The 21,947-nt window shown below is 49.4% G+C and overlaps 1 protein-coding gene across 4 annotated transcripts in view; it reads left to right on the forward strand.

The window, feature by feature from the left end:
• The window catches only part of KIRREL3 (kirre like nephrin family adhesion molecule 3), a 554,929-nt gene that overhangs the window by 388,861 nt on the left and 144,121 nt on the right, over window positions 1–21,947 (forward strand). The window lies entirely within an intron of this gene.

Below are 21,947 nucleotides of genomic sequence, written 5' to 3' on the forward strand. Positions count from 1 at the left end.
AAATGGCAATGTGGGTAGTCAATCTGTGTCAGTTTGACATTCAGTGATTTATAAGAGAGATCCAAAGTAATGGGCAGTAGCCTAAGCAAAGGGGTGGGGGGGGGGGTGGGGGGGGGACTAAGTTTTCTCTCACACGACAAGAAGTCTAAGGGCACACTGGAAACCCATCACAAGCTTCCACTCTCGTTACAACCTCACAGTCATAAAATAACAAAAAATTAAATAAATGAATTAATTAATTAATTAACTGCTGGGGCTCCAGCTTTCAAGCTGAAAGGAAAAAGGGAGGAAAGCGCAGAAGGGGTGCAACTTCTCAGGTAAATGTTGTCTTTAGAGAAGCCCCCCCCACTTCTTTATTCTCCCTAGTCACTTTGCTTATTATTGTATCTCATTAACCACACTTGCTTTTTCCATGAAGCTAGGGGATCCATATTTTGGTAATTGAGGTGTATTGCCACAATGGCATAAATACTCCGGTGGTAAATAGCTGGTAGATAATACTGGTGAGCCAGCTTCAGCCCAAAGACTCCAGTCTCCGAAATCTAAATCCAAAGTCCTTTCCGTTCTCGTAGTGTAGTGCCGCCTACGGCCACCAGAGGCAGCACACGGCCCAAGGGCCCCAACCTTAGCACCCCAAGTCTGAGTACACTGAATTATACCCCTCTAAGGTTTGAACCCCTCGAGCTGTTGGGCAGGCTAGGTGCCATCTCCCTGGGATGATACACACTCTACTCAGGTTCTCGGAGTCTTCTGCTGCGCCCAAGGCCTGGGCAGGACTTCTGCAATGTGGTATCACTGCCCAGCGAAGACGGGATGTTGTAGTGGAAGGAGGGCAGTGGTGCCCACGGTAGCCAGAACTGCATTTCCAAATAATGGTCACATTAACCGGGATCTATAGACAAGGGTAGCGTGCCTAAGAACCAGGATGGTTGTGTAGGTTTGTGTTATCTTCCCGTGGCACCCCACGGAAACGCACTGTGTTCTGCGCCAGGGACATGTGACTAAAGGCGGCAGCATAGGGGGAGCAGAATGGGGCCTGCCCTTTGAGACCAAAATAGTTTGGATCTCCCACATGATCGAGTGGCAGCACGGTATGACAGAGCTGCCCTTCCCACCGGCCTCCCTTCCCCATCTCCAAATTCCTTCTTGTGACATTTCCAGTTACAAGGCTCCTGTCTCAGAACCTTGACTTTGAATGTCTTTTCATATTGGCCTTGAAGAAGATGGTGTCATCAGTGACCTTTGGAAAAGACCACGGGGGCTTAATTAAAAACTAAACTTGGCCTCTTAATTCAGGGGGTCCTGACGACTCCCTGGCACTGACAAGTGCTCAGGCTTGTCAGCTTACAGGAGGCTCATGGCTCTGCCCTTTAGTGTCCCCAAGCTATGGAGCCATAATGACAGATAGGCTCAGGAACCAGGGCCAGCCACGCTGCTCCTGGCAGAAGATGCACTGGCTACCAAGACCCAGGCTGCAACAGTGCTGGAACTGGACAGTGTGGGCTTGGAGGGACCTCCCCTCCTCCTGCACCACACAGCTGCCACACCCAAAGTGAAGATACATTCTTGCTTTCCTCGGGTGCTTGTGAGGAGGGACAGGACCCAGATGATGCTTTCTTCTGCTTCCCTGCCATACTAATGATATCATCAGGCCTGCCCCTCTTGTTCATCCCTAGAGGCCATCAAACTACCCTAGAGGATCAGAAAGGACAGAGTTTCTGTCTTTTTCCCTCTATCCCACATGTACTTGTTAGGTTCATGGTCTGAGAAATGTACCACTAAGCAATCTTACTGTCACTCTGGGTGTCACCTATGACCCCGCCCCTCTCTGTGTATCTATGTGACTCTGTCTCATATATAATTAACTTGTTTTGTTTGTTTTATAAGCACAAAAAGCGTACACTAAAACTAGGAAATGACTTGTAGCACTGTGGCCAGCAGGAGGCGCTGCACATGCAACCACCTATGCTGCCAGCCTGGTGGGTGTGTTCTTACTGCAAACCTGTGAGTGCTGCTTTGTGCTGAGATGTCAGAGACAGGGACAAAGCAATAGCCGCAGTGTCACCAGGCAAGAATCAGTACCGCTGATCGCTGCCGTACAGTTGTGTGGTCCACTGTGTCTGAAAGTACCTGAGAGACTGCCATGGCCAGGGAAGAAGAACACTGGATGCAGGCGTGCAGGTGGTCTCATGCTCTCAAGTAAGTGTGAAGCATTGGAGACACTTCTATCCATCCTGCATGCCAGTCAGCACAGAGCTATCTCCTCCAGATAAGTCTGTTTCCTCTTCCCGGCCATATTTGCTCACTGTATCCCCAGTGCCGCTATAAACATGGAAAGAATGCCACAGGAGTCAGATCAGCTTTCCCCCTTCTAGAAAGAAAAGGTTCAAAAGATGGAATTTTCCCCACTACTAACTGTCCATGAGACCTTAATCAAGTTGCTGGATCTCTCTGGGCCTCAGGGTCTGCCTCTGTAAAATATGGCTGAGATTTGGCTTATCTGCGTAAGAGCATTTTCTTTGTTTCCTTTTCACTTCTTCATGTATTGATTTACTGAGCATCTAGTCTGTGCTGGACTCTGTGTTGGGAGTGATGTAAGGCAGCAGGCAAGGTATCATGCTAGGTCTTCATAGGCATGAACCAACCTTGGATGTCAGGGTAACAGGACCAGCAGGACTGGTGCTTGAGGTCAGTATCATCCTCTGAGGGGGCAGCTTTGCTGTGGGCAGTTCCATGATCCTGGCATCTTCAGCTTCACGGGGCTCAGGAGCCTCACACGGAGACCATTCCCCATCCTGGATGCTTACAACTGCATGGAGGTTGTGATCACACTCCTGCTTCTGCGAGAACCACAAAGCCAGCTATGCCTTCAGTCAGATGATTCCTGTATGCCTGTGCCAGCCAAGCTCAAGAGGTCAGGGAAGGATGTCCAACACGTGCCCACCACTGCTGGCCTCTGGACCCCACATGCTTCAGTGCTCATCAGTATTGTTCATCTCCATGTCCAAAGTGGGCAATATGCCTTGGATGGGAGGGCCCCAGGAGAATAATGGCCAACTGAGTCCCCTTGGAAAGGACACCCTCATAGTAGCCTTGATTTTTGCCACTAACTAGCTATGATGATATAGCCAAAGCCCTCAGATTCTCTGAGTCACCTTCCAAGGGTTACACAAGGTGAACTTCATGTGCTGTGTAAACATTTCGCTTAAATCAAAGGCTAAAATTCAAAATATAAAGAGAGAAGGCCAAGACCAGGGTCACCTGCCCTCCTACTCAGCAGCAGCTCTGCTCCTTCTTGCCCAGATCTCTGCCGGCTCCACCAGGCTGGGACTCCGCCTTGCCAAGGGGCTCAGCCAGAGGCTGGCTCCAGCTCCCCCATCTGGCCATGGGGGTGCCCTCCCCACCACTCCAGTGGGCTAAGAGCCTTGGGAAGAAAAGAGAAAGTCAATGAAGTGGATGTCAAGAGCTCTCCAGCCGGGCTGATAGCCCACAAACCTTGCCACTGTCCCCACAGCTGCAGGAAAACAGTGCCACAGCAGCTGAGGGCACTCTGGCTCCACAAGCGTGTGCCTGCCTCTTCAATAAAGGGCACTAAGAGCCTTAGATCTTCTCGCCAGGAAATCCCAAGTGTGCCAGGGCCCGGGCAGCTGTGAGATGGCTTCGTCGAACAACTGGATTCTCCTCCCAGGGGTACCAGGAGCTACTGGAACTGAGGGCTAAGAAATGTAAGGTGGACAGGCAGCAGAAAACAGCAGGCAACTCCTAAACAAAGCATCCTTCCTCCTCTGGGGGGCTTCATGTGTGTCCTGATCCAAGTGGCTGTCTGTGAGACCCTGGAGCCGGGGGTGGGTGCGGGGGGCTGGACAGAGGAGAGGAAATGACTGGGGCTGTGTGTTAAACAATAAGGCTGGCCTTAGAGACATCTCTGCTGGGCCTCACTGGCCACTTCATTGGACCATTCCCCAGGCCTTTGAGATGAAGGCTGGCTGTCAGCTCTACTATAGCCTCCCTCTCTGGGCAGTGGCTGCCTCAGCATCTCCCCAGTTCCTCATACTCTCTCCAGTTCCTGCCTTCCTCTCTAGCTGAGGAAGTCCCACATCATCTTCATCTCCTCCTAGAAAACAGACGTAAAAGGAAACAGACCTGTGACCAGTTGTCGGGAGACACTATGCCAGAGCACAGAAATGACAGAGCCAAGGAACATACATTCTTTTGATCAGAAGTACAGGGCAGGGCTCTGCAGAGCCCAGCTAAGCTACCTCTGTATTTTTATGAGGCCAGCCAACCAGCAGCACCTACCTGCATCCCCTCTGAGTGAGGTGTGGTCCCGAATGTGGCTTTCAGGAGGGAGCCCCATCACATCACCTGGCACTCTAATGTTATCCCAGTGAGAGCGCCCGTCCAAAGGATTGTTGGAATGACTTCCGGCACAGATGTCTGAGAACTGCTGCTCAGAAGTGGGCATCTCAGCTTTTCACAGTCATAATACCTCTTGAGAACCCTCCCAAAGTATGGAAACTGTGGGCACAACTTCCTAATGCTACATGCACAGCCTCTAAAAATTAAGGAACTACACAAGACCCGCAGCTCCTGAGTCTAAACTTACCCAGCATCCCTCAGGCCCTCATTTCTAGATCACCTCCTGTATTTGGGTCAGCATGGCGTCTGGAGATGACCAGATGACTAGCAGGCCAGCAGTTTGTGCCAAACAGATCTTTACAAGTGGGTGACCATTGCCTGTCCTGTCCTCAAAGAGGCAAGCCAGTCTGCCCCACCCACCTAGTATTCCACCTAGCCCTTGGTCGCCGCAGGGAGCAACCACCTGGTCCCTACCCCCCATAGGAATCAGAGTAGGCTAGGGCTTAGGCTCTGGACTGGAAGATAAGTCTGCTGGGTGCTACCAGCTAGAGTGAGGGGGAACGGGAGAAATGCCAGTGCCTGCAGCCTCCCAATACAAGTGCTAAATAAAGGTAAACTTCAAGTCTCCAGTTAACAATTGCAGAGCAAGCCCAGTGGTCAGTGTCTCAGTCAATTACAGGGTGAGCTGAAAGGGAGCACTCTGAAGAGCTGCCTGACCGATGGCTTGTATCCCTGTGAGTGACCTATGGAAGACACACCTCGGTCCCTGCAGAGCTCCTTGTCCACAGGGAGCCTGTAGTACGGGCTTCTCCAAAGCCCTGCCTTTTCATGATGGGAGAACCATTCCCACAGGCTGCTGACCTGCACAGGTAGGTCTCGAGCTGTAGCAGTGAAGCCTTTTGTGCAAGCCTCCTCAGGTAGCTGAACCATGGGACCTTCCCATCTGCATCACAGCCCCACCTTCCTTCCTGGAAAAGCAGCGGCTGCAGGCCCCTGTGGTACCTTCTACCTGAGCTCCATCTCGTTCCCAGATTCCTTCCTGGCTCCTGGTTCCAGGCTCCAGCCTTTATATCCCTAAGCATGGGGAAAAGAGACTCACTTCAGATGGTTGCTTGACACCCCTGAAGGCTATAGAGTGAATCTGGAATCACTTGACAATCAAATCTCAGGTATCCCTACTGCCTAGTTGTGTGACCTTCACCCCAGTTTTCTCTTCCATATAAGGAAATGATGATACCTGCTCTACTGTGTTATAAGGGAAAAAAAAAAAACCACCTGAGACTACCTGAAACATCACCAAATCTTGCTGCATCTGAGCCCCACCCAAGGGACCCAAGGAAGCCTACAGAGGGTTCTGGAATTTTGTTTCACTGTCTACCTATGTGTGTGAGCAAGCGCTCAGATATGTTAGGGCCTCTTCTTTGTGATGTCCAAGAGCATGCAGCTCTACCTGTAACTTTGCAGCACCATATGTGGAGGGAGTGGGTTGTGATGAGAGACGAGCAAGAGGCATGGGCCACATGGACCGCAGGAACAGGGAGCAGGCACGAATGCTGATGCAGGCTAACTTTACTGCTTTTAGGACTTGTGGCTTCATAGCCACATGCAAGTTACTTAAACTTTCTGATCCTCAGTTTCCGTACTGGTAAGACAGAGTGTGATAATAAGTAATAAACAGTGTGATGCTGTTGCCATAATCCCAGAGCTCACGCTGCCTGTCGGCACAAACGCCAATGAGCAAACGTAGGAGTTGAATCTTCAAGTTGTGCTTTATTCAGAGAGGCAGGGATCTGGGAAGACTGGGCAGAGGGCTATGGGAGTGGGGACTAACAACCACCCCCAAATTCTCTCCCTGATCTCCAGGAACAAACTTTATCTATCAATAATGCCAGAGTTACATTGTGTCCCTCCATTCAGATGGTCAGCCCTAGGTCAAAGATTCACAGTGTTGATGTGTCTCTGCTTATCACTTCCCCAGTTTTCCTCGTTATCATCTCTCTGTGTGTGCGTGCAGTCCCAAGGTCACTGACTCTTCCATTCCCCCCAAGATGCCATCTGGCTTACACCTAGGTTAATGGCTAACTCGGAACAAACGAATAGTCGTACGAGTGTGCTGGGTTATTTGCAGCTTGCACATGCTGACTCCTATCTATGATATGAAGTGCAGTTGTGTTCCTCTGGAATCTAACAAAAAATGTACAACTATCTGTCCATCTTGCCTCTATCAATATGAGTATTTTAAAAGGGACACGTGCTGTCAGGGATATGTTAAGTGACTGAAAAAAAAAATCCATACCTTGCCACTTCTCTCCCCTGGCCTTTGATAGAAGTCTTTGTGAATATACCAGATCTTTCTAGCTGTTCTATCACAGTGATAAGGGTTACAGCATCCAGCATTCTATTGCGGTGATAAAATACCTGGCTAACCAAGCTCACAGGAGGGACGGTTTGTTGTAACTGGCAGTGTCAGAGATCTCAATTCATGGTGGCTTGTCCCTGTTGCTTTGGGCATGTCGGTGGCTGTGGTAGGAATGCATGAAGAAGGAGGCTTGCCCACCCTACAGCACCCAGGAAGCAAAGGGAAAGGACTGTCCATGTCTCAGGCATGCTCCATTTAAGTCAGCTTCCTTTCATTTAGTAGACCTCTCCTCCTAAAGAGTCCAATCAGTCTGGAGACCAAACCTTCAGCACAAGGGCCTCTGAGAGCATTCAGGGTCCAAACCCTAGCAGCACCTCACGGCTGGCGGTAGATCCAGGATGTATAAGCTCTGGAGGAAGAGCACCATCCCTGACTCCTCCCCACCAGCCTTGACACCTCCCCTATCATCCATGACTCCTCCCTTACCAGCCCTGACACCTCTCCTATTATCCCTGACTCCTCCTCCACCAGCCCTGACTCCTCCCCTACCAGCCTTGACTCCTGCCCTTTCAGCCATGACTCCTCCCTTACCAGCCCCGACTCCTCCCCTACTCTGCCACCCATGAACAGTGGGGACTTTTAGGAGAATAGAGTCACTGCTGGGAATCTCTAACTGATCAGCCGCAGGAAGTACCAAGAGCCTGCGAGATAATACCCTCCACGTTAGGAACCCATGGGGCCCACTCTACACAGGCTACCTCTCTTCAGAGCCCATGCAGCTTCACCCCACTAGATGCTTGCCTTTCGGGTTAAGGAACACACCCTTGGGATGTGGCTGGTCACTGACATCAAGCCAGTTAGACTTGGACAGCTTAATACTACGTTGGCACTCTGGATCACTCACTAATAAGACAAGACCTCAAGGGAACAGGGTAAGGGGTAAGGCAAGGCACACAGGACAAATAAATTTTGCTGAGAGACATGGGAATGGTGAAGGAAAGCTGGGGTCTGTTCTGAGCAGCCGGGTGGCAATAGCGAGACAGCTCAGAGGGGGAAGATGTTGCATCCCCCCCAACCCCCCACCCCTGCCCCGCCTCTGTCACCAGCACAGCAGCTGCTAGAGGTACAGTTCAGGCTCTCGTTACACTCTCCATCTCCTTTCCAGTGAGCCTGAAACAGGGACAGATTGCTCTCTGAGCAGCGGTGTTCGAAAGCTTGACAGTGGCAGTGATCTTCACGGGCTGTTTTGCCTCCTCCCAGACCCCACTGGATTGATTATCAGGATCTCTTCTGTCAACTCCAACCACTGTGAGCCATAGCTGAGCTGAGTGTTGTCCCTGCAGACACAGCCTAGTGAGAGGCCTGCCCCCAGCTGGTGGTGGCCATTTCTGGAGTCCTTGAGCAAGTTGTAGGGCTGACCAAGCAGCCCATTAGGAGGGGCTAGGGATGGGGAGCAGGAAAGTGGCGCAGAGACTGTTGTAACTGCTAAGGGATATTCCAGATTGAGGGAAGTAACACCCTAGATTTTGCTTGATCTATCTGGCCATTTCTGGGATATGAGCCCACCCCCCTTTGGGGTGTGTGTGTGTGTGTGTGTGTGTGTGTGTGTGTGTGTGTGTGTGTGTGTACATACACATGTGGAGATCAGAGGACAACTTGTGGGTTCCTCAGGGCCTGTCCATCTTGCGTTTGTGAGACTAAGTATCTCACTGGCCTGAAGCTTGGAAAGTAAGCTCAGCTGACTGGCCAGAGAAGTCCAAAGATGCAGCTGCCTCCACCTCCCAGTGCTGGGATTACAAGCACACACCACCACACACAGCTCTTTTTAACATGGGTTACAGGGAGTTGAACTCAGGTCCCCATGCCACTGTAACAACTGACTCTGTTCCCAGCCCTGGGCTGAGTTCCAGAAATAAGTTTAAAGAGAGAAGTCCATTTTTAAAAAGCAAAAGTCCATTGGAGTAGTTAAGGTCAAAAGATCATGTGAGATGAGAAAGGCAGGATAATCCTGAGCGGCCCACTCCTAGGACCCTATTTGAGCTTAGTAAGTGCTCACTGGTTTAAGCCAGAGTCACTGACAGTCCTGGTGTTAATGTCAGCATCCTAGGACTGTGGTGTGTCCTGCTGTGATCAAACCTAGTCAGAGCCCCATCCTTAGGAGGAGGCTTCTGCTCTTTCCCAGTGAAAGAGGAACTCCCAGGGACCAACTGTGCTAGGCCCTCATCTCACAATAGTAGATGAGCTCAAACCAAGGGCAGTCTGGGCAGGATGAAGTGGGTTGAGCTATAGGACACACCCATCAGGCCTATCAAAAGCTAGAAAGTAAGGCCTGCATCTTCCCCCTGTGGACAGTGTGCGCATCGTGGGGGACTCAGTGTACATTTGTAAGCGCAGCATTCTTTCGTCAGTACTGACTGTTAAATGAGCCAAGCTTCCTCCGCTCACGGGTCAATGGTTGGATCCAGAATCACCTCTAGGCTGGTGCTCAAGTTCCTTGGATGGAAGGGCATATAATTTGCATAGAACATGCATAAATCTTCCCACATACTTGAAATCATCTCTTGTTTACTTATAATACCTAATACAACATAAATCTCATGTAAATGGCTGTTGGAATATATTGTTGAAGGGATAATGACAGGGAAAACATTTGTAATGTGTTCAGAGCAGGTGTGATCTTTTTAAAGGTGCCTTTTATCTGGGGTGGGCAGAACCCGCAGAGGCAAATACGGATGGAAAAGGCGGATGCAACTCCTCCGAGCAGCTCTTTCCTTGCTTGAATGGGAGAGTAGCTGCTTCCCAGGATGAGTTCAAAAGAGGAAGGGAAGCACTTAGCAAAGTATTTGAGGCAGGTAGCTGGGCAGAATTCCAGCTCCTCCCCCCTCCCCCACACACACCCTGCCCCCCCTCACCCCCATCTACCATCCCCGCTTCCCACCCACCCACCTGTCCACCCCCTTCCCCACCCCCATCTTACTGAATGGTACCTAGTATAGGAACCTGGCCTCTGCAGGATAGTGGGTGGCTGGCTGCCACCATCCTGTCTGCCCCAGCCAGGAACAACATGGGCCGTGCACTGTGGTGTCCAGAGTGGCAGCTGCAGTTGCCGCCTACCCTCCCCAGCAGATGTGGCTGCCAGCCCGACCTCCTTCAGCTCTGGAGGGTTTGGAGGGCCCTTCATTGGCATGATGTTATTTGTTGTCCCTGTTGTCACGATGAGCAAAAGAGAAATATTGTCTCCTGCTGGAGCCACAGGAGGCTGACACCTCAAGTGGCTGTGGTTTCAGGGGTGGCAGCGATTGCTCTGCATTTTGCCTGGTTGTTGGGAAGCAGATAGAGAATTGCACTCGCGAGTGTCCCCAGGATGTGGAGAAACTCCTGAGGGCTGTGGTTCCCTTGCAGAGTGTGTGCCAGGATCCACACCCCCAAGTGTTGTTCTTTCTCCTTGCAGCAAGCTCCCGCCGGCATGACTGATGCCTTTGGTTTTTCCGGGTTCTCCCCGACTGTGCTCAGTTATCTCCAAGGGGTAGAAGTCAAGCCTCGCTCGAGCCATTCACTCAATGGCGTGTATTGTATTTTCATGGGCACCTCCTGACCTTCCAAGCTGGGCTCTGAGTGAAAGGACTCCCTGCCCTTGTCTGTCTTACCTTTGATCCAGGCATGCCATCACTAAAGCAAGAGCCCAGTGCATTGTACAGACTGTGATATACACCAAACAGGGAACACAATAGGCAAACCAGAAGTATCCTGAGCATGCGTGCTTCATGGGGCTCCAAAGGAAAACTTCACTCTGGGCTCCTTCTGACTCCGGGCCTTAGCAAGCCTCCCCAACAGCCTGTTTTTCCAGGGAAGTAGAGGCCCCAGGCACCTGTTCCCAGCTCTACCAGCCAGACAACCTTTTTAGTTGGCTCACAAGCTTCAAATTATGCGTTTATATAACATGATAGTACATATGTAATATAATGTATATGATCATATTATTTTATACTGTTATAAATATAATTATATATAGTAAATATGTATAATATATTTCACTTAAGACTCTCTGGTAAAACAATAGCCAAGTGCATTAGTCCCATCTTTGTGGATTGGAAAGACTGAGCTTTGACAGGCTGAAAAACAGAGGCCAAGGTCACACAGACGAAACCTGACCAGGAGTTCAACTTTTCCATGAAGCTTTTAGTCACTCCGCAGTGCCGTTTTCCTACCCCTGACCTCATCCCACCACCACACAAGCTCACAGGCAGGAGCAGCACACCCTCGTCAGAGAGCATCAGCACCTTGCCTCAGGCCACAAAGCTCACAAACAGCAGGCCAAGGACCAGCCTCCCATCTGCTCCACAGCTTGGGACTTCTGGCTTGTCCCAGACCCTGAGGCTTCCTGACTGCCTCTTTCCTTGAAAGCCCTCCAAAGACAGAGCTCCTCCTCTCCCTGCCCAGCCCCGGCTCTTCTTGGAGTCCTTCATTCCTTGCATTCAATCAGCCTCGTGAACACTTAAAGAGAAGGGGGAAAAGATAGATGGCAATAAGAATTGTCTTCAACTATTTCACTTAAGTCATAATCACTCCTAATCTAAATTTGCTGGGATGTATTACACAACCTAATCATTCACATATATTGTACTGCGGTTTCAATTTAGTAAAAGTAAAAGCCATTCAGAAGGCAGAAATATGTTAAATGAACATCTCACAGATTCCATCCCTCCGTTAGATAAAGCACACAGCGCTCTTTGATTCTGGGCTGGTGCTGCCGGCTTGGGTCTGGTAGATCTCCGGTTCCTCCCAGCGCAATCAGAGGCTGCGGGAGTTGGAGCAAAACAAAGATGATCTGGGCTCTAGGGATGAGGTTAGGGAAGGGATGGAGATTTGATGACATGATAGCTCCCTGACTTTCTACTGTGGAGTAGACCCACAAGTTGGTCTACTAGCTCTTCCTGCTTTTAACTTCCCAGCTGTATCTATGACAACTTTCCCTCCAGCTCTGCTTCCCACTGGGTGGGTGTTACCTCAGCTTAATGTCACACACACACACACACACACACACACACACACACACACACAAGCCTTTGCACATGCTGTGTCTTCAGAATAGCATACTCTGAAGACCCTTCTTTATCTGTCCTTTCCCCCATCTTTCCTTTGAGTTCCTCCTTAGAATGTGAAAGAACAGCAGGTTCTCCCTGCGCTTATGGTGGTGCATGGGCCTTGGTCATTACAACACTCCTGTCACTATACAGACTGAGTATTCCTTAACCAAAATACTTATAACCATAAGTGTTTGAGATTTTCTATTTTTCATGATATACATCTCATGGACAAGAACCAAATCTAAGCACAAAACTCATTCATGTTCCATATATATGCCTTTGCACGCAGCTCTTAGCTAACTTTATGGAATATTTTTAGTACACCTCTATCTTGACCATGATACAAAGCATAAGATTAGATGTGGACTTTTCCATCTATGACATCACACTGGTATTCAAAACCCGTTTCCAGTTTTGGACCATTTTGGATTTCAGATTTTTCAGACTATAGATGCTCAAACTATTAGGTTGGTTGGTCTCTCCCACTAAACTGCTGGCTCCCTGAGGCACAGATTCCATATGCTTTGGAGGTGTGGTTCCCACTTATTCATACTATGGGCTCAATCAATGCAGACTGACCGGACCAACCAGCCTTGAGCCTGGACATGTGACTGGCCTTCTCCCCGGACTGCCAGGGTCTGTGCCTGACACCTGCCTCAGCACTCCTTTGGAAGCTTGTCCAGGTGCTGGCCTCCTCTGACTAACTGCCAGCAAGTCCACAGCAGATCAGTGGTCATCAGAAGTGACACCATTTGCTAGCTATTGACACAGTGCCAGCCTGTAACTGCAGCTTCAATGTGGCCAGGTGGCAGCACCATAGTCCCCGCAGCTCAGAAGTCATGCTAAGGCTTGGGGCGTTTTAAAAACTGGAGTTGAAGCTGAAGTATACGAGCTCCTACTTCTGCCCTATATATTTTGGGGGCCTGGAATAAGTTACCAAATTAATCTCATTGAGCCTTGGTTTTAAGTATCATAAAAGGGAGCCTAGGTATGACAGTCAGCTTTTCATCGATGCTATGCCTGAGAGAAAAACCAAAAGGATGGCCAGAAAGATGGCTCGGCAGGAGAAGGTACTTGCTGCCAAGCCCGATGGCCCGAGTTCAATCCCCAGAATCTTTATGGTAGAAGGAGAGAACCAACTCCTACAGGTTGTCTTCTGACCTCCATATGTGCACCACAGTACACGTGGGTACACACATACACACACACACACACACACACACACACACACAGAGAGAGAGAGAGAGAGATGATAGATAGAAGGTAGATAGATAGATTATAGATAGATAGATAGATAGATAGATAGATAGATAGATAGATAGATAGATAGAAATGTAAAAACTTAAAAGGGGAAGCTTTATTTTGGCCTCACTTTCAGTGCAAGGTTAGTTGGCTTCTTGTTTTGGGGCTTGTGGTAGACCGGTGAATCACGGGGGCAGGGGAGGGAGTCCATGGTAGAAGGAGCTGCTTACCTTGTGGCAGCCAGGAAACTGAGATAGAGAAATGAGCAGGGTTCCAATAGCCCTTTCAAGATACAACCCCAATGACCTAACTTCATCCCATTAGGGATGAAGAAACACCATGATCGGGGGCTCGAGCCCTCAACCCATACTCTCTAGGAGACATTTCAGATTCAAGGCCATGACAGCAGCCACAACCCACCACCTCTCTCCAATTTTGTAGTGAAGAACTAATGAGAGCTGAAGTCGAGGATCGACATCCTTCAGGGCAGCAGTGCCCACACAAGCAGGGCACCTCACTCTTCAGCACTCCCCCAGCTGTGCCCAGGGACAGGATATACAGTGGGAGGCTCCACAGTCCAGCTGCACACTTCCTGCAAAGTAACTGGCTTGGGCAAGATTACCCAGTTACCTCGTTACCCCGTGATGGTTTAGGAAAGGCAACTGGCAGCACCGAGCAATGTAATCCTTAATGACTTTGGCTCTGTGTCTGTCCTGAAGAGTGGCCACCATCATCAAGGTCCTCGGATGCCTTTTCTGGGCCAAATGTCTGGCTGTGTTTTCCCAAATGTGCATTGTAATCTGAGCTCATCCCTCATATTCTGCCGGGGGAGGGACCCTGTGGCTGAGTGATGCTCTCCAATAGAGAGTTTGTTTGCAGGGGGAGGAAGTAAAGAATAATGTTCCTGCTCCGAGCTGCACAGGGAATTAGGAAGGCAGACGGCCATTACTCAGGTTGGAGAGCTGCCAAAGCTTATGATATCATGTTTATTTGCCAAGAAAAACACCTCCCCCATATCTCTCAGTAAGAGAAAGGAGGTAAAGACCAACTCCAATCAGGATGTGGGTAATGGGCTTAAGACCCACAGCAGAGCTTACCGATAGTGACGCCCATTTGGATTTGTAGAGAGCACCTTTTAGCAAGATGGAGCCCCAGCATTTGACACACATTCTGGACATATAAACAGACAGGCAAGTGGCAGACACAGATCCCTTTCCTCCCATGCTTCTCAGAGGCATCCTCCTTCTGGCCCTCTTGGCTATTTGGCATGAAGCGGGAAAGCCAGGCAATTTTCTTATCCAGTCCTTTGCTTCCAAACACTGTTAAGAAAACTGGGGATGGAAACACATCATGTTGATACAGTTCCACAGACGGCCTTGGAATAGGTTACTCTCTTCACAGCAGAGCTCATCCCAGTGAATTCCAAATTGTCTAACATATGACAATATTGAAGCGAGTGACCATAACTGGTTTCCTGGCTTATGGATTGTGTCCCACATGTAAGGCGTGTCCTCTGTCCTGCAACTTGAAGGCTGTCACAGTGGGAACCCCTTCTCCCATGTAAATTAAATCCTTTGAGCTTAGCTGCTGTAAATCTTGGGGCAGAGAGAGGAGAGAGAGAGAGGAGGGGGGGAGGGAGGGAGGGAGGGAGAGAAGCCAGGGGAAAGAGGGACACCTTCCATTCTGAGCACTTTGGTATAAGAGAAAGTGAGATGAGCCCAGTTGAAAGGTGTGGAAAGGCTGGGCCATGCCCATGCAATGTAGGGACAAGAATAAGATGAGTTCGCAGATCACTGGAGTGACTTGGGCCAAGGAGAAGAAAGATACTAGGATCCAGAAAATGAGGAGCCGCGTTAACAAGGGCAACTGTCAGGTGCCAGGTACAAGCAAGTGCAGAGTGATGGATGGATGTTGGCCATCACTAGATCCAGCAGCGAAGCGGGGCAAGACCCAGCACCCAACTTCTAGGGCCATACAACCACCCTCCTCCTCCACCAAATCATCTATGCTCCCAGGCTTGTGTTTATTGATAGCTCTCCTTGCCGTCGCACGCAGCCCACGCTTCTGCAAGCATGCACAGGGTACGCCGACCGCTGCCACGTATTTCTCAAATTTCGTTCCCGAGGACAGCATTGTGGCAGATACATCATCTCATTTTCCTGGAGGTCCTCAGGGGCAGCCACCAGATTGCACACACTGAATGTCAGCTACATTAAGCTAACACATTCACATCCTTGAAAAAGCCCTATTTACACATAATAAACATGGGGATAGATGCCGGGGAGGAAATAATATAGTATTGATTAAAACAATGCCCTGTAATGTCTTCGGAAAGGCTCCAGTCACTAGCAGCTTCCAAAGCAGGTGGGAGCAGAGGCAGCCTCCCTACCTGGCAGCCCCTAGCCTGCCTTCAACCGTCACTCAAAGCTAAGAAGGTAGGTAGTGATTCCACAGGCCATGGGTACACGACTTAATAGAGTCCTCAGTGCATGCCAGGCACTATACTAAGTGCTTGGTCTCATTTTATCCCTAGCAGCTCTAATCTATTTTACAGGGGGAAGAAGCAGGTTTACCTGAGGAGCTAAGTAAGTGGTGGGCCCGGATTGGGAACCTGGTCTGTCTGACTCGGCAGCACATACTATTTCATTATGCTGGATGCCTTTATATAGTCAGCTCCTATGTAAGGGAGAAATGCTCTGGTGTGCTAGGCCACGCACAAGACACTGGGGCCTTCCACAGGTTGCCATCTCCGGTTTGAAGGACTTGAGGAGGGGTCTGTGAGCAGCTTGGCCTTGGCCACGATCCCAGCTATCTAGAGCGGGGAGAGCCTGCATTTTTTTTTTTGGCTAACGTGGAGGTTTCAGAGTCTCTGAAATGGGAAAACCTCGTTTTAGAATGGCAGCCTATTACTCTAGAGCTGTTGGCAAGCCTGGAGCTTAAGCACATTTTCCTTGGTAACCACACAATTCACTCGGCTCAGGAGGCCACAGTCAGCTGAGGACAGCAGGAGCAACTGGAACCACAGACAGGGTGTGTCAGATGGTGGAGGCTCCAATTGCACACAGGGGTAGGCTGACCACATGAGAGCAATTTCCCACGATGCTGGTAGCTGGTGTGAGACAGAGGAGAGAGGGGGCCACCTTCTGCTAAGAATAGAAAGTGATGTCCCCGTCCACAGGGCGCAGCTTTGTTCTTCTCCACCATTTCCTGATTAACTTCATCTCAAAATTAAGGGTAGTCCTACTTCGTGTGCCAGTGCTGTGAGAACTAAAGAGGAGGATGAGTAGGACACAGCACCAAGCCCTGGGCTGCTGTATAGCGGGCACAAGGTCAAATGGCTGCCTTTTAAAAATCTTTTTGTGACTAGCCATCGACCTTCGCCGTTCCTGGAGCTTCAGGCCTTGGGAGATTTAGGCCCCCGGATTTCTATTTAGCCCTAGCTCCTATCCCTGCCCTAGAAGGCACCCACTGCCTCCTCAGGCCGTGCTGCCTGGATTTAGAAGGTAAATGGTCAGATTCTGCATCTGCTAAAATCCTTACTTCACTGGCTTTCGCTTTCTTCTGCCATGGTGGAGGATTTCCACTAACCCTCTGAACCGTGTCTGGATTATTGTTCCCGGCAGCATTAAGGGAGCAAGTTCTGAAACCAATTCACACAAGGCAAAACACAGGAGACAGAAACACAAACCAGGGCTTAGCAGAGTCAGTAAAGGAGCCACTGGGCCGCAGCTGAGTAGATGCAAGCTGCCTAGCAAAAAAAGCCTGTCCTGGCAGTAGACAGCGGGCACGGGGCCCTGCTTGGTCTGTCCTGAGCAGGGAAAACAGCCCTGGGGAGTACGTTTATTTGACAGGTAAAACTGAAACCCCAGAGAGACACGGATATTTGGTCAAGATCACCCAGGATAGCCATGTAATTCACACAGGATAAAAACCAAGGGCACACTAGCACCAGGAGCCTGGCTGTGGTAGTTGATTGCGGCCGCCAGACTGACACAGTGAGAATCACTTGCGAAGAGTCCTAATGCGCGATCATATGGATCAGGGCAGCCTGAGCATCTGTGTGTGGCGACTGTCCTGATAACTTTAATCCATATGGGAAGACCCAGCCCATGCAGGTGGCACCACCATTCTCTAGATGATATCAAGTGTAGAGAGTAGGCTGCTCGCAAGCTCTTCTCTCCATCTCATTTTCTCTCTGCTTTTGACTGTGGGTGGGGCTGACTGCTTCAGGGTCCTTCCTTGACTTCCCCACAATGAGGGCCTGTGGCCTGGAATGGAAAGTGGAATAAACCCTTTCTCCCTAAAGTTGCTTTTGATAGGGTGTTTCCCCCCACAGCGACCGAAATGAAACTAATACACTGGCTTTGGGTGGGGGTTGGCTCCAACCCCTTAGTGAAGCTGTGAGACCCCGAGAGGCTGGCTTAGGTCTGTCTCCTATGTGTGAAAAGCAGCTATAATCTCCTGCCACGTGCACCAGGACTCTGTGAGGCCAAGACTGGGCTTTTTTTTTTTTAATGTCACCCTCCAGAACCTTGGCTTTATACCCTTCAGGGTCCTCTCTCCCCACCATCAAAACCCCAGTGACTATGTTAGGGGCATGGTCTCCTGCTCAGGATCTAACACTACATCCTGGTTCAAAGAAGAATCTTACCTTCTTTGGTCAATGCTGTGTTACATAATTGACAATAGCTAAGAGGGCAGACATTGAAAGCTCTCACCCCCAAAACGTAAGTATGTGAGGTAATAGATATATCCATTAGTTTGATTTTAGTCATTCCTCATTGTATCCGTCTTACTCACATACATATATATTTCAAGATGAATAAAATGCAACCAGGTTTAATGCCTCAAACTGGAGCAAAATCACAGTTGATAATCTAATGAATGATTATGTGCACTGGGGGTCCAGGTCCCCAGCTTTATCTCAGAGCTTCCATTCACTGTGACCACTGTCCTTTCTTCCCAGCCAACAAACTTGTACCAGGGATGTCTGAGATCGAGCCAGGCATAGGCAAGGGTTTGGTATTCACAATCACGGCTATTCAACAACAGAACAAAAATTCGAACAATGGAAATGTTTGTTTACTAAGCATGTGCAAAGACAGAGAGGATGACACTGTGGGACATGTAAAACCAAGTGACAATAGAATCAGGAAATCTGAGGAGAAAGAGAGAGAACCAAAGTAAAATAAAAAATAAAAAAAGAGGTCCTCTCAAGCCAGAAGAGTTGAGACTGGGGGACTGGTTCTTCCCTCCTGACAAAGAAGAAGACAAGAGAGGGTATTCCCAGGCCACTTATAGCCCAGTTTGCACAGAAGCCATGCAGACTCCTCCCTGAGGAATATTCCTGGAAAGAACAGTGTGAATGGACTTGCCTGACACCTGGGTAGGACCTGGGTGAGCTAGGGAACTCTCTAGGAGGAGAAATCCCAAGATCCTACTTCTGTGTCCGAGCCTTTCACAGTGTGCCTCCACTTGCCAGACTTCCCTGCATAGATCTAGTCCTGTCTGGCAATCTATTGCCCAGTCCTACCTGAGCTGCATGACTCAAGCCATTCCTCATGTCCAGACCAGGGTATCCCCTCCACCTGGCTGTTGCTACACAGTCTAGGTGGCCCACCATCCTCCCTCTGCCTCCATGAAGACTCTGGCCAAAGCAGCCGTGGTGGCTTTGACTGCCTTTTTGCATACACATCCTGTCGTCCAGACTCTAGGGTCTCTTGAGGGGTAAGAGTTGGAGTCGGCTGCATCTTTGCTCACTAAGTTTCTCCTACAACTGGCCCACTGGGCAAAAAAATATATCTTAAACTATATTTGTGGGCCAGGCACAGTGACACCAGCCAAGGACGAGGCTTGGTTTCTTCTTTCAAGACCTCACAGCTTGAGAAGGAAAGCATACAAACAGATCATCCTAACTCACTGTTGGATCGAGGCGGGGATTTGGGGGTCATGGAGATCATCAGGATAACATGGGAGATCTGCCTAGATCCGAGTGTAAATCCAGATGTGAAGAATAATGGGTCTCTGAGAGAGAGAGAGAGAGAGAGAGAGAGAGAGAGAGAGAGAGAGAGAGAGAGAGAGAGAGAGCTACTACTTCTCTCTGTGTCTTCCACCCCGCCACTGCCTTCCCCATTTTCCTCTTCCACTCATTTTTCACCAGATCCCACGTGTCTATCTCATTCGTGAGAGAATGTAATGGTTAAATTAGAGATGGTTTCTGGGGATACTGAAGGCTCAGCTGAGGAAAGGCCTAGTAAAAAATCTAATAAGTAAGTCAGAGAAATGAATGCTCTGGCAACAAGCAGAAGGATTTAGGAAAATGAGGAGCCATAGTCCCAGACACCTGAGAGAGCCCTAATTGACAGGGCAGCCTGAGTTCTCTGGCCTCAGATGGAATTTAGAAAATTGGATTTTATGCTCACTTGTGTTTGGAAGCTAACAACTCTTCCCACAGCGAATCCCCAGGCCTCATGCTGGGAGCCCCAAAGCCCACACTACCACCACTTGTTTTAAATGACCTGCGCACCCTTCAGTTCCATAGATGGCTGTAGGATAAGGGAAAACCCTGCACAGCTCTTGACAAATTCAGTCTGGGAGACCTTCGGTGGCTGCTGCCTTGTGGAGGTGACTGACACACAGAGGTGCCACATGTTTGACAGAGCATAATGAGAGGAGATTTCATGCATGTCCGGTCTGATTTTTTTCTAGCTGTGTGGCCTCAGATGGCAGAGGCACCTTGATGGCCCTCAGTAAGTCAGATGAGTATAAACCCCCCACCTCTAGGTGCAATGACAAGTAGCATGAGGTTGCATGGAAAGGCTCTCACTGGGTAGACGTCTGCTCATGGATGGTCTTCCGCATATGGCTGTCTCCTCACACCTGAAAGTCATCAGGGCCAGACCTGCGTCATATAGAAGAACTATTTTTATACCTCCAACAAGACTGAGACAGAAGGAGAAGAAAGCGGACTTGGTCAGAAGCACAAAAATCTACTGTTAGATACAGCGTTGTCCAGTTTCCAAGAGCTCTCCAAGGAAGGGAGGCAGATCCTGGGTCCCAGCCTGGGGCCTGCAGGAGGAATGCAATCCCTCTTTACACATACACTCACACACACTCACACACACGCATGCATGCACACACATCTCTAGCCCTCACTACTCACCGCGTATGTACACATCAGGAACAAGCCACACTCCACATTCTTACCCCATCTCCCGTCACACTGACATTTATACATTTATAACCACACCACCTATAGGGAAGTCGCACCAACATCCAGAGTCATTCCCTCGCCCTTCCAAAGCTATGAGTCAGGCTCCGTTGGCAGCAAATGTTCATTTCACCTTGCCTCTTTACTGAGGCACCAAAGGACAGTAAGGGAATCCAAGGTCTCGAAGGTCCAAGGAGTATTTCCTGAGCTGCAAGCATCCAAGGGCTCAAGGGGCCAAGAGACCTTTCTCTTCCAGAGCAGAAGATTTCTGTTGAACTTGACTTTAGCTCTTCAAAGATGAAAACCCCAGGTAGCGAAGTAATGACTTCCCCATCTTTAGAAGGGTACAAGAGGAACCTGTGACTTTCTCAAAACTGCAGCAAAGGAGATTTCCACTGGCTGTGACAGTGAAACCAAGCGATGCTGAAGCTGCTTCCATGCAGAGAACCTGAGGCCAGGAGGTCTCCGCTTAGCTGCCTTCCCTGAAATGGCCCTGGAAGGATGATGATGCGTACAGCGGTTTCTGCAGAACCATATGCCAGCTAAGGTCCCCTCACTTCCAGGTTAATAGACCTGCACACAGTGAAGCAATAGACTTTCCCAGACCATCTTCCCAAGAGACCTGGCATTCCCCCAGGCCCTGCCCCTGTCCCTGGGCGTCTACCCAATTCAGTTCAGAAGTCTAGAGAGTAAGTTTGTTTCAGATGACATTTTGTTAAATTTAGATCCAACCTCACTCAGCTTATTATCCTGAGAAAAACCACTCCCGCTACATTCTTAATCCATGTGCCAGGCGCTGGGTTGATATGAAGGGTTGCCCAAGACAAACGTGTTGCTGAGCTATTGGGTGTGTGTTGGTCTCTTGTCTTTCCATTCTGCTTGCAGCACAGCCTGCTGGGATTGGGGATCTCTGGATCCTAGTTAAAATGGGTGACGCCCCAGACACACAGGCTGGGTGACACACACTGTCCTAGTAATGGTCTTTAGTAAAAGCATTTTACATATGGAGATGCTGAATCCATGGCATGTTAAAAACATGAACAAGTCTCAGATTTTCCTACTGCTAAGTCACAGGTACCAAAAAAAAAAAAAAAAAAAAAAGGCTAAACAGATGCTTTCTAAAGTGGCACTCATTGTCTGGCTTATTCACCACAATATCCAGCTCAGCCGGAACTGGCCCAGGGAGATCTCAACAAATGCTGAATGAGGCATGCATGACTGCATAATAGAAAGAACTCAGAGACTGAATCCTGAATGCCTAGCAGGGGACCACATAAGACCAATCTGTCCATGCGGTTGACCTGTGGCATATTTCTGTGAGATGACAGATGATGGTAGATAGGATAAAAGTGGGGGTCTGCTCCCAAACCACCAGAGAAATGCTTAGAACTGAGCTCTCACTTTGGCCCCCACAACACTAAAAGGACATACGGTGCCAAGTCACATGACAATCTAGAGGCCCAGAGAAGGGCTGCCCGTTGAGTCCCCACCATGACTAAGTCTACCAGGTGTCAGGCCCGGTGCATGGACACAAAAATGCAAAGGCAGTGAAAATGGTCCCCATCTCTCAGCCCAGAAGGGTGGAGCCCAAGATAAGATACCAAGGTCACAACTATGGAACTTTCATAGCAGGGGTCTACATAGTTGGCCCTAATGTTCACATCTATATGGTTCACATCCCTGGATTCTC

Source organism: Acomys minous (assembly GCF_964271855.1).
Source record: "Acomys minous genome assembly, chromosome: 5".
NCBI classification, from domain to species: Eukaryota; Metazoa; Chordata; class Mammalia; order Rodentia; family Muridae; genus Acomys; species Acomys minous.